The sequence below is a fragment of the Cryptotermes secundus genome, unplaced genomic scaffold (assembly GCF_002891405.2).
Source record: "Cryptotermes secundus unplaced genomic scaffold, Csec_1.0 scaffold50, whole genome shotgun sequence".
In the NCBI taxonomy this organism is placed as follows: Eukaryota; Metazoa; Arthropoda; class Insecta; order Blattodea; family Kalotermitidae; genus Cryptotermes; species Cryptotermes secundus.
Window position 1 is genome coordinate 1,197,825 of NW_019721758.1, and position 14,107 is coordinate 1,211,931.

The following is a 14,107-nucleotide window of genomic DNA, read 5'->3' on the forward strand; positions in this document are numbered from 1 at the left end:
TATTTGTCATAATAATCCAACCACAAAATTTCATAATATGATTATTTATTATTGTTAAAGAAGGAAGTCCATCGTCTCCTTATGCGTAGTATTCTACACAATACTCTGTTATAATATGATCCATAATTCAAAAGGGCCTTCTGTTTGGACAATAGCTATGAACTAGAGGAATTTAGATAATATTTTGTGCTGCTAATAATTTCAAGATCATTTTCAAATACAGCTATCGAAAGCACATGTAGCATGTACATGTATACATATTGGTGTTTCATATTCTAGATTATGTCAGGCTTCCATGCCAGTATGCCTCAAAGTAAATGAAGAAGGCTGTTAAATTTACTCTTACAAACAAATATTCAGTACTAGAAAATGGGAATTTAATTTTAAGAATTTTCAGTGTAAGTGCGATGTTTGTTGCAAGTAGAAATTTTCCTCTGTTTTGTTATTATTAGATGTTGTTATTGGTATACATGCATAGTACAGGTATGGTTTTGATAGTAAAATTGGTGTTGTCAGGAATGTAAGATTCACGAACACCACCAGTTGCTGAAACTCCATTAACTACTTATGTAAGTTGCATTTTAGTATATGAGTCAGTGTCCTCATAAGTCCAACCCGGTCACTTTACAAAAGTTGACTCTGTTCTTAATTTAAGCTCTATGTCATGTAGACATGGTGGAGTGGACATATAGCTGCATCATTCTTGACCTCAGCAAAATATAAATGTGGGTGGTCAGCTTCAAGCCCCAGCCCCTTTACCCTGGTGAAAGAGCCTCCAGTAACCACTGGATAGGAGGCTGTGGGGGCCTCGTTGCTTTTCTGAGTACTGTAAAGAAAAACCTCTTGTCACGTCTGGTAATTGAACACCAGCCATCTGGCCCATAGCCGTTGCTGTAACAACAGAGCTATCCCGGCTCCTATATAGGAAGTTAAGTCCCAAAATATTGACTAAAAAATACAAAACTTCTATAGCTTATATCAATTTCTAATAATGTAAATTAATAAAAAATTAGAATAATATTTTTTCCCCATTGAAAAATGGAAACAGAAGAATAACAGACATCTTCTGTTTATGCTTTAAATTAAGTTTAAGGTTGAATTGTATGAAACTATGATGCAAAACCTGAAAATTATGCTAGACTTATTATTTGTATTTGAAAACTTCCGCTTTGATACTTGGAAACTATATCTCTTATTGAAATTTTCTATTCTATATTAATATTTTGAATTTCACAGCACTTACGCTTTAATCCTGCATTCAAATTTACACCACGAAACGAAACTGTGTACATGTATGAAATTTATAACTGTACATGCAAGCATTTTCTTCACAGTTTGCAACCTGTTGTGTGTCATAAACATGTATGATTGTCAGTTGTCATCACAACAAATGATTTATAATCAATCAATATTTTACAGACTGAAATTGATTTCCTGCTACATGTTTCGGGTCCTCAAGGGACCATCATCCGGCAGTAATATACAAATAGGTCTATGCTTATTGAACTCCTAATATGGATCCATATTTTGTGAAACGTGTCATACTTATAATACAGATTCTGCCTCAAGTTACAATATAAGTATTAAATTTAAATATAATAAAAGTATACCTAGGAATATGTTAAAATATATCGTATATTGGCTTTATATTAAACTAATTAAGATGTTAAATATTATATATATATATACATATCTCCAGTTTCAAAGTTAAACGCCTCATGTAGTGTAAAATTATATCGTTAAATTTTATTTCATGGATCCATGTTGTTAAGCGTCTACACTGTGGAAAGTCATAGTGCCCAGGGTTATGATGTGTAGATGTATTATGAAAGCTATTGTGAGGGGCTGTTGTGTGTAATACTACGTGCACATGTTCACAGATATAAAGTCCTGTGATATTTGTGGTCGTTAATTATCCATATGCTCTTCCCTGTATGGGTGTAATATGTATGTCATTGTGCCATAGTGAGCCTGAGGATAAATTCAGTTGCACAAAAGAACCCATAATATTTGAATTTACTTTCAAATAACCATAGATTTAGATCATGTGAAAGCCCCATCTCCCCTCTAAATGTCAGTGTGTTGCATTTCATAGCATCACAGCATCATATGCTGTATGAATTGAATACAGTGGGCCAGTCTCTTTGGTTGCAGTGTTTTTATTTCAAGTACCTCGAACTGATCTAATTGATTCTTAGTATGCAATGGGTTAAGATGTCTTTAGGATACATGATAAAATAATATGAAAATTCAAACATTATGAAAAAAATTGATGTTTGTCATCTGTAGAAATAAACCTCAAAAGTAGATCAGATGATATGGCCACACTGAATGAATGAAGGAGGAATTATCAGAGATATTGTATAAATGGAGAACACAAATTAAATCCATTATAGAAGATTGAGTTTTAAAAAAATGGAAACTGGGAGAACAGATCGCTGTGAATACTGAAGACAGCAAACACACAAAGGTGTAATGTCAAGGAGGAAAAGGGGAAGGAGATGTGGAGAAATGAAAAAATTATACAATTATTTTCGGACTATTTTTACATTAATCTCGATGTTATGTATAAATACAAAAATTTCAAATTTTTAAATTCTATAAGATTTCCTTTTAAAATATATTACCTTCCGAATCACTGAAGGAATTTTAAATTGAATGAACACATTTTTATTAGTTTAAAAATCTCAGGATGCTAATGTTGTGCACATTTACAAGACAAATATTTTATTTGGGGAAAAAGTAGGACTTCAGGAAAAACATGGTCAACCCATTTCCTTTTAAGGAAGCATACAATAAATATATTTCATCCTAGAATGGAGACAGTTTCTTTGAATGGTGTACTAATTGCCTGCAGAAATATTCATCTGGATAATTAATAATTTATAATTCCTGCATTTTGTATATACTTTTCCTTTTTCTTGTGTATTTCACATATACTCATGGTACTTCCTTTGATATATTAAGGATTCCAAGACGCAAGAAATGATTCAGGTGTTCTTCCTTAACATTGTTTTACTGAATCTCAAATTTTGAGTAGAAAAAATAAACACCAAATCAATAATTAACCCAACACACCCTGTATTAATACACATTTCCATCTGAGAAATTATTAATGGAGTTTCAGTGACAACATTACATTATGTCAATCATTCATGCTACTTGACTGCCTGCAGTAACTCTGTGTATTAAAAAACTAAATATGCCCCCTCCTCACGGATTAAAATTATTTAACAATTAAGAAATGTATACAAAAGGTGTATTTGTAGAGGTATATAGAATTTCAGAATAAAGTGTCAGTAAATATTTCTTCTCAACTTTTGAAGTATCCTGAGAAAAGGCTTATGTAATGCACACAAGAAGTGAAAATTGATTTGAATAAATTTATACATAAATTTACTTTTGGACATGGAGTTATATAACTAATAACAAGATCAATCTGACTGTGGTCATGCTATAGTATTTGCAAGATTATTCTGTCTCTTTACCATCTTTTGCTTTTAGTTACAAAAGTACAAGCATGTCTTGGAATAAAAGAGATTATTTCTTCTAGTAAAATCAGGCATCTCTATGTGATCATCTATGTGTATAAAATTAAACTTAAAATTAATACAGAACAAAATGTATGTATGTTTGTAAACAGTGCATCTAGTTTCCTTCATTTTCATTGCTTCATAATAGTTGAATGCCTCAGCCTACAATATTTTTCATGCAATGGATATTTTTTTGGAAATGGTACATTACAGTATAACCTATTTAAATTAACTTGGATTAGATAGAAACCTGTCTTTATCAGAAATTTTCTTTAACAACTAGAATATATAGTGAAAAATGACGTAAGTATACATCTAATATGTGGAAACAACTTAATGTGGAAATGGAAAGGAACATAACAGAAAATAATCTGCTTGAATATACACAATTTCTTTATGTGATGTGAAGCTTTCACTGTGAAGAAAGCAGTCTTCTGGGATTTGGCACCGTGTATATNATAGTGATTGCATGTTATGGTGTCTTTTAGGGTGATAGCTATGTGAAGATGGTGGTGGCAGCCATTATTTCAGAGACTATCCCTGTCTTCATCATAAGTGATTTTATATGATGAGTAACATGGCTGCAAACTGCATTTATACTCACAGAGTGTATTCTCAGCTGTTAGTGCGGACTGCTGAGGGAACAGTGGACAAAATCCGTCAGACAGACAGCAATGCCAACTTCCGGTGTTTCACATTGGAGGTATAGTGATAAGATTCTCGCACTCAGGAATCATAAACTATGGTGCTACATTCTGTCATGCTAGGTACTGTCAGGCCTTTACTGTGGTTGGTGTTTCTGTGATGTAGCTGGATTTTAGTGTCTTTCTTTATTAAGTGGTCCATGTAGATTGTTTTACTAGCCAGTACTATTGCACCCTTGAAGTTTATCTGGTTCTTTTGGACACCAAAGGAATGGCTATAATGGCAGGGTACATGGGCTTTTTAGAGATGGAAGCTACCGAGATCAAGGTACACTTTTACAACTTAAACAGGGATATGGAACTCACTCTAAGCTGTATTGTCACAGACATACTTCAACAGAAGGGGGCCATGAGAACAACCATATTCTGTAATGAAGCTCCAACAACAGCTACTGTGGCAATGTGTCCAGTGTGTCATCACTGACCGCCTAATTCTGCCACCAGTCTCTCAGCAGTCTATGTCAGGACAGCTGAGAGCATTCTCTACTAGTACAGGTAAAGTGTGGCCTATGTTGTTTATTGTATCAACCTCTGGTTGAAGTAAAGACCATCTCCAAAATATTTGGTACCAAATCTATCTTTACAGGGCTCATCACCTGAGAAGACTTCATCCCGTTAGTATTTTATGTTTATAAAACTGATCTATACTATACTTTCTGGAATGTGAACAAGAATAGGAAAAAAAAAATTAAATCCTGCCACTGACAAAATATGCGATGAAAGCTTTAATGGACTGCATTCAGATCATATTAGATTACATTATCAGCAGGTTATGCTGTGTATTGAGATTTCAGTCTTTGGGGTTATGACATTGTATAGTCTCATAGGTGGTTGCCAGTATTTAGAAGTCCCTCCATCTGTAGGGCAGAAATGCGGATTAAGGCAGCGGATGCCTCCAAAATGCTGGTAAGACTTTAAAGTGTCATCAGAAGAGTGTAATCTATAAATTCACAGTTATTAAAATCCCAGATCTCATGCAAGTGTTACAATAGCATGACTTCTCTGCAAAGAATGGAATGGGAGTGAAATAATGAGGCATGTGCCTAGGATAAAAAATGTGCAAGAGCACAAATACAGCCAGGGCAAGGGAAAGGAAGTATGATATCTCATAGGAAATAACATGCACTGAACTATGATGGGGGTGGCATCTTGCTAGTATGTAACATACTTGGGATGAACTCAGACCTAGGGCAGGGCACCTACATTGTACTCAGCACATAAGAGCTGTTGCAGAAGTTGGGCAACCAAGACGTTATCCTAGGTGCCAGTATCCAGTGTGATTCTTGATGTGTTAGCTCTGGTGATGACCTCTCTAGTAGCCTAATGGAGACATTTACTTAAATGTGAAATATGTTTCTATTGGTGAATAGTAAGTTAAACATTTGCAAATGGCTGATGCTAAGCAAAAGCGAGGTATTTTAAAGCTTGTATCAATTTGAGGAAGACCATTGCCTATATAATGGTCTGATAGCAGAATCCCAGCAGAAGTTTTGAATATATGGGAGCCTCCTACAGTCAAGCAAGTGTTATCCAATCAGTGCTCAACACAGCAGCTCCAGTGTCCATTGGTTCCTGTGCTGCCTAGCGACAAAAGTATAAAGTAGTGGATGTCCAACACACTAGCATCAGTCATAGCCAGTCATAGCTATGCTTACATCAAGACAACGCTGCAACAGCGTGGCTACTAGTAGCAGCACCAACAGCGGACTCTGCCAGCGATTGCCAATGCTCATCAGGCCAGCCAACCTTGCTGCCACTAGCACCAGCTAGCCCGCTATCACAAGAGCTTCACCTGACCTCCAGAAGATTATTATTATTATTATTATTTGAAGTTCTCAAATATGTGACTATGAGGAATACTGTCTTCTTGGATTTCACACCGTTTAATCTGATAGAAGTTTTCTGATATTTCAGAGGAATGTACTACCTTCAAATTCAGGACTGAAAAGTAAGCTAGACAAGTAGGTTTACTGTACTAGCTGCTTCTTTGGCTTACTCCTGAGCCCTTAAAATGGAGGCAGCATGATTCTCCAAAAAGCTAGTAAAATTATACCAGACTACACGGTGTCACGTTCCATTATTGTTTATTTATTTGTTTCCTTATTTATTTATTATCGTTTTGTTTTTCTTTCTTTTTAGTCGAAGAAAAAATATAACAAAACTTTGGTACCATGCAAGGCATTGTCATGACTTAGAGTTTCAAAACACCCTACGGCACAACACATGGCATGTAAGAAAAGACGGGACAAGGATGAATCAGCTGAAGTGGATATTAATGGGAGCACACAAATGTAGTTAAAGGCAAAATGTCAGTGGCACACATGAAAGGGTAAGTAGAGCCAGGTAAAAGAGTGACTGAGCACCTTTCACCAGGTTCAGGGCTGGAATTTGTGGTAGATGTGGTTACATGATACCTACTTTGTACCACAACTTGTACAAAGCTACTTGAAATATCTGAAGAGATTTACAACAATGAAATGGGTAGGAACGAATCCCCTATAGCTAATGACAGGAAATAGATGCACTACAATGTTACAAGAATTTGTAATTCCCTAGGGTTTTCAGTTGATACTTGAGTGTGCACCTAGTTCTGAAAATAAATTTCTACCTCTGTCTAGATTGCAATACACTTGAGAACATAGAAAGAGCTGATAATATCAAGTAGTGCGTTTGAGGAAACATGAAGAAGGTGAACATTTTAATTGACTCATAAGTTTTTGCTTATAAGAGTCTGAAATTTATAAACCTGTCTCCAGACCCCATGCTAGAACTACTTACAAATTTTGTTATTTATCGATTTCTGTTAGAAATATCTTACAGAGGCCTGAGTAGTATAAAATGAGGATAAAGTGCACCAGTCTGATTCAGTGCTAAAATAATACTCATGTTTGTGAAAATAGATAAATTACATAATTTCACTTAAACAGTGGTTACTAGCAACAATATTTTTGGGCAGTTTTAAAAATTCATTATTTTCTTCAGACATTCAGAAAATTAATTTTAAATGTGTTGGAATATATCTGGTTTAGACTTTGAAACTACAAATCAAATCAGTTTATATTCACTTTCTTTTAGTGAAGCACAATAAATTTCATTTGATATGATGATAATTCCAACAACTGCATTCTACTGAAAATTGTGAATCCTTGCATATGAGTATAAATGGGTTCCATTTAGCACCTGCGTATTTGTCAGTTCTATCAGAAAGTTTATATCATGTTGAGAAAATCTATTTAGTTTGTTTAAATTTCTACCTTAATGCACTTCATGCAGATTGTTTGCTCAGTGTATTGTGTCAGACTTCACTCTTTAAGTAAGAAATTCAATTATCTGATATTAAGACATTTTTACTACATTCAGTTGCTTAAAATTTTAATTAAAAATCAATAATATTTACTGACAATTTAATCTGTACATTGTTTGTAAGACTTGTGTCATGAAATTTGCATTATGTATTACCTATGTAATTTAAATAATGTTATTGATATTGATATTGTTACTTAATCACTGATATATGTATAAATGTTGATGTGTGATATATGAAATAAGTAACACTGCTGCAGTCTCCTTGATCTCTATTACTGCTAATGCTACTACCTATCATCTCTATGACAACTGTTCCAAGGTCCTGAAAAAATGATGCACTAGTCATTATTATGTACAAAGTGAAGAATATTTATAATGTGGTTATTATGTATAATTTACCATATGTGGATGTTACACATAAGATTCATGCTTAGCATAAGGATATTGGATGCAGCTCACTTTGTCTGTGTCATGGTCCCCAAAATTTGTTATGATGCACCTGTCCTTCTGCAACCAGTGCTCCCATCATTAGTCTTACATCCTACTACTCCATTCTCACATGGAGTCCATATTTATAAACAGAAATAATTAGTATACATTTCTCTCACATAATACAGTACTAGTTTCACAAGATTGGACTTTATTCATTTTTTTATTTGGAAAGAAAACTGTGGTAAGTTTTGCCTTATCATAGAATGAAAAATATATTTACTGCTGTTTTACCAGTGCTGTATAGTTTCGATACTGACAGTGTCACTAAATGACAAACTATGAAGAAAAGTAAAACACTGTTTTAAATTAATGTAATATGTAAGACCCCACTTATGTGCTGTAACAGTCTTATTACCAAGTACTTATGTACTTTGTTAATATTATGGATGAATTTATCATTTTTTAGGGAGAACATGGTATGATATTTTAGTAATGTGGGGACACCAAGAGATGCTGGAATAGTGGAATATGGTCTTCCTTCCACAAAACATTGCCTTGCCACTATTACTACTCAGTCATCCACTATTGTTCTCCCAGAGGGAAATCCCTGAAAGCTTTCTAACTATTGTTGAACTTAAATATGTGGGTAGATAATTTTTTAAACAACAGGTGTAAAATGTTTAAAAATGGACATACAGTAGATAATAAACCTCCTCTACTGTAGTACAAATCTAAACAGTACTGGGCCCTCTTTAAGGAGCTTTTATTTTTTATTCTTCTTTATAACACCAGAATTAGAATCTGAATTTTGGTTATCTACTCATTAGGGATTTTTGAAGCCAAACACCGAAAATAAAGCACAGATTGCAATTTCATTTCAAAAGGACTATGCAGTTAAAAAAATCTTTGGGTACTTTATAATATGCTGTATAATCCACATATTGCCATAGAATTTATTGAAAGGAGATTTTATAGATTAATTTTCATTTGTTAAATTATCTAAGCTGTATTGTCAATTTTAATGTTGATAACTTTAACTGAAGTATACATGATAATTATACTACTTGTTGAAATATTACTTGATTTAATTTGTGTGGGCATTGTTGAAGGTGCAACTTCCTGCTGTGCTCATATACTGTTGGTGTGTTATGTTGTCACTCTTTATAAATGTCACTGCTTCAAAAATCTATGAGCATGACAAGAAGTTGTATCTTCAAGACTGTGCATGCCAATTAAATCATTAACCAGTTCAACTGCATTCTAAAGTATGTTATGAAATATTACTTATTCATTTCATAAAAATATCCCTGTTTAAGAATAATTTGTTTTACCAGGTAATTTTACATACAATTCTGTTGTTAATGGAGGAAAATGAACAGTGGCCATCAATTCTTTGGATTCTCTTTTATTTCAAGACTTTATAATTTAACTCTTACATTTAGATATTTTAATTATTAACATTACTTAATCTGAATACCAGCAATATGTCTACAGAAAAGCAGTAATTAATTCTTTGAATGTTCTGTAAAAATATGTTCCAACTTCCCATCCTTTTGCTCATTGAAATAATTTGCTCACATCCATAAAGACGTTGGATAATTTACAAAATATGTGAAACTAGGATGTCAAATAGGTTACATTTCTTATCAAAGAAAAAATGAGGAGGGAGGAGAATCTCAATCCTGTCTGTGCTGTGATGGACTTTCATGACAAATATAGGAGATGTCAGATTTTTTTTTTCTAGGGGTGAGTAGCCAGAAAACTTGCCTACAAACTTACATTTAAGCTATTTAAGATTATTATATCACATATTTTCTCTCAATGTGGTTTCAGTACATCTGTAGAAATTTTTGCACCAGTTTCCTGTAAAATAACTCTGTAACTGCATTAAAGTGAATATGAAAGGAAAAGGAATTATGATATTAATTTATAATATCTACTGTTGTGTGAAAAATTTAACTTCAAAATTCCATATAACATTAACTGGGTTCTCAGGAAGAAAGCAGCCATCCTATTCTTAATATCCATCAGATTCACACAGGTATGAACACGGCACTTTCTTTCCAAAAGCATGTTTGCTGGTACTCTCACCCACTTTTTTGTAGTATCCATCAGATTCATACATGCATGCATGCACGTACGTAAATGCACGCACGTAAATGCACATATGGGCACACAGCAGTCTTCTCTCTAAAAACATGTTTGTTGGTACTCTGATGCTTGGGTTAGGCTTAAGGTCAAAACCTACAATACACAGACAATGAGTAATTTTTTTCTTGATGCCAGCTTGCATCAGTCATATTTTGATGTGCATACCTGCTGGAAATATGTGTTTGTGCTCATGCCCTTTTATTAGAGCAGATTTTCCACACAAATGGTAGCTACTAAGCCTTTGATTTTGGCTTAATAATGCCTTAATAATAGAAAAACATTTTGAAAAAAACAGCAGTTTGTGTAAAACTGAAAGTTAAAGATTAAAGCACAGCAGGCTTGAAAGGTTTTCCAGTATGTTTAGTTAATACTTTTATAGACTACTATGTGGAACATAAATTATTTTAAGACAACGAAGATTTCATGTGGGAGCAAAGTAATCTGGTAAATGGTAACAGTAATCATCACACACACTTTATAAAACTTAATTTAAAGAAAATTAATAATTTATAGTTTACTTTATCATTCCTTTCATCTTGTTCCAAACTAGATGTGAAAATTTGAGTTAATGTTAAAAAGATCACTGCACTTGGAATTTTTAGTAAGGAAACAATTTTCCTTCATGGGCAACATCATGACTAAGTTATAGCTTTTGCCATTATTTATTTATCCTTTTTGTTTTAAGCATATTTACTGCTAAACTATATGAACTACATTCTTCTGACTCATACTGTTACAAAATCACATATTTCATCTCTTGTGTGCTGTAGCTTGAGAGGGATTTATGCAGAAAACTTGTTATATCAGTACCCCTTCCTCTAAGTAGACCAGAAGGAAGAATAAATCCTACCACACAGTTGAGCTGGTAATCATTTACACTATTACAAGCAGTGCTATATTACATCCAGGTTTTTGATAAAATTACAGAATCAATTAAAACCAGTAAACTCTTTAATAATTTTAGTGTGAATCATTATTGGTCATTATTTGTAGTGTGATACATAAACTGTAACTATTGAGCGTAGGTATCTTACAACAAGAGGTATAAATTGTTTTTGAGATAAACCTATAAGAAGAATTAAAAAACTATTTGCTATTAGTGTATTTATGCACGGCCAAATTTGCAATGTTGCATTTGCATTGTTGCCTGAAGAATATTGTACGCCTTGAATGGAACAATACTGGTATCATGTCTCTGTAAGTGGTGTATGTATGTGAGTTATGAAATGTTAATCTGATTCATGAGGCTATTAATATCTCATATTTATACAGTGTTAACATTTAAACCTTCTTCAGTACATTTCAAATTATAAATATTCCTTGTGAGGCTCTGAGGTTCCCAACTCTTTCTGTTAATTTTCATCTAGATATAAATTATTTATCATAGATGTGATATTCCTTTGTTTAGGATAAAGAATATACCTCTTTCTGGAGAATGTGGAAGATGGACTATTTGAAAGACTCAGTGATGGATGGAGTTAAACTTAGTGTTGTATTTTGATTTTAATTCTTTGGAGTGGAATCAGTTATAAGAAAATAATATGCTGATCCTTAACACAGTACATACCAGCATGTTGTGGTTCACAGGCATCTAAAGCTGTTCTCTCTGAAATCGTCTTGATACATTTTGTAAACGAAAACATGTCCTCTTTTTATTTATTTGTTATTTTTTACAGTTTCAGTCTAGCAGAAGATTGTCTGCTAATCTCTCAAAGCACATATTCTTATGTGATGCAAATGAACAAAATGGAACATAAAATCTAAAAGTCCAAGATGTTGGTATATTAATACAATTGTAGCCACTACTAATAATTTATTAACTGTTATCAATTTCTTTATCTGAAATGTCTGACAATATGTCAATACAACCCTTTGCAACAATTTCTTCTCCACCCAGCACTGCATTGGTATTCTTTTCAGCAGACATATTCATGTACAGTAGATCAGGAACTGTTGTAATTGTAAGCATTAGTTAGCTGATGTGTCCTGTCTAAACTGAGGCTAACCCTGGTTGCATGTGCTGCAGCAAAGTAAGCGCACAAGACCTAAACCATTCAGATATATGAGGAAGGAGTTCTTCCTGACTAATACTCTTTGCTCCAGTAATTGTTTATTGTGATGTATGTGCTAACAACAAAGATTTAAGAACTGATAGTTGATGTCAAACCTGCAAATTTCACAGCACTATGCAAGTAATGTATTTATTTTCTTTTGTGATGGCAAATTTTTGCAGTTGGTAGTTTGCAGTGTTTCAGAAACTTTAGAACCTTCATTTTCAAGGCCGAAATTACTGACAGCTGATCCGTTTCTCATATTTATAGTTCTGTACCATGTGTCTGAGGAATCTTTTTCTGTTCAGTTTCTATAGCTGCATGGCAAAAAATAATATCATTTATGAATAAGGCATCCTGAAAATGGAGACAGCAATTTCTTTTTTTAATGCTGGCAAACCACTCTACCTTAACATGACGGCAATACCGAGAAAGAAATTAAAAAGAATACATATAAGTGAACTACTTTTAAGACCCAAAGATCTGCCTTTGTTAGTTCCTTGTCCTGTGAATTATTTTGTTTTATCACTACATTTTCCGATTCTTCTGAAGATGATACTTATTTTTATGTGAAGAAGACATTCATCATTTTAAAGCATCTTTTGGCTGTCTTTAGTTTTCATATACCATACTGTATCCCATTGGATGAAAACTGAAACTTACACAGGGATTGTATGCTCTTTGAAAGATTTCATGTTATACATACTTATACATCCAGGCAATAATCTTCCTCTCCTACAAGAGATATCCAGAGCAAGTCAAATGTTGGGAAATTTATTTGATATGATGTCCTTTATTGCTGTATTTTGCCTGACTTTCAGTTTTATTAATCTTGTTATAATGAAATCTTTTAAAAATTAAATCACAGAACACTGTGTGAAGTTAAATAAAATGGCTGGAGTTGAGTGACATTTCAGATGTATGGTTTATTAAATCAACTACGTACACTTTCTGTTTCAGCCTCTTAGGAACATACTGAACATTTTGAACATGTCCAGGAAGTCCCAGATTGAAATTTTGCTTAGCAACCCACTCTTCTGAGGTTCATCATGGTTTTATTCAGCCCGTCCAGACACAGTGATGGGATAACACCTGAAAACTGGCTTTGACCACTTCCTCCACAACCTCCCATTCACCACTATATAACCAATACACATAAAAAATGTCATTAAGTAAACAAACTCGGTCAGTCAGTATTATATACCTTAAACGTTATAATTTTGTATTGTTCAGTAGCAAAGAATTACATTTAATAGTATACATTATTCAAACAAAAAAGATAACTGATTCAAGGAAGTCTAAAACCAATTTAAAGTTTATTTATAGATCCTCTATATAGTGGCAACCTATTCTGATAACTATAATGAACGGATGTTCGGATTTTATGAAAGCAGGAAATTTCTTGGCCCAGATAATGACAATCATCTGTTCAAGTAAGATCAAGTACCATCGAGTTATTTGAAGTTAGGTTTCAGAGACTAATATCTGTGCCTACTTCTACATACAGTCCAGTCCTGGAAACATATGGAACAATATTTGCATTCTATATACAATGCTTCCATGTTAAGTGGTTCTTTGTCATTATGGCATGGTGCATTCTCAGGTTGTGGATGGAGAAGGTGACCTCCAGATATAGAGGTTGATTGCAAATATGTCGAATAAACATCCACAGACAACAAGGGCTTTAGACTTAGATGACCCTTTGAAAGAACCTAAGTGGCAGAAAGTGAGCATGTGATTATTAAAGAAATAGGATGGGAGAGAGGGGACTGGATTTATGTGACTTGGGGGTGGGAACCAATGGCAGGCTCTTGTGAATATGGCAATGACCATTCAGTTTCCATAAAATGTAAGGAATTTCTTGACTAGACGAGTGACTGTTAGCTTCTAAAGAAAGATTCATACACTTATTTCATGTATTCACAACAGA

The 14,107-nt window shown here is 33.7% G+C and overlaps 1 long non-coding RNA gene across 1 annotated transcript; it reads left to right on the forward strand.

Annotated features, from left to right (window-relative positions):
* The first annotated feature begins 3,997 nt into the window (after positions 1-3,997).
* LOC117283196 lies at positions 3,998-13,093 on the forward strand. Its single transcript, XR_004514206.1, has 2 exons — positions 3,998-4,732; positions 6,377-13,093. It is a non-coding gene; the product is annotated as an uncharacterized LOC117283196 (long non-coding RNA).
* Positions 13,094-14,107: the final 1,014 nt, after the last annotated feature.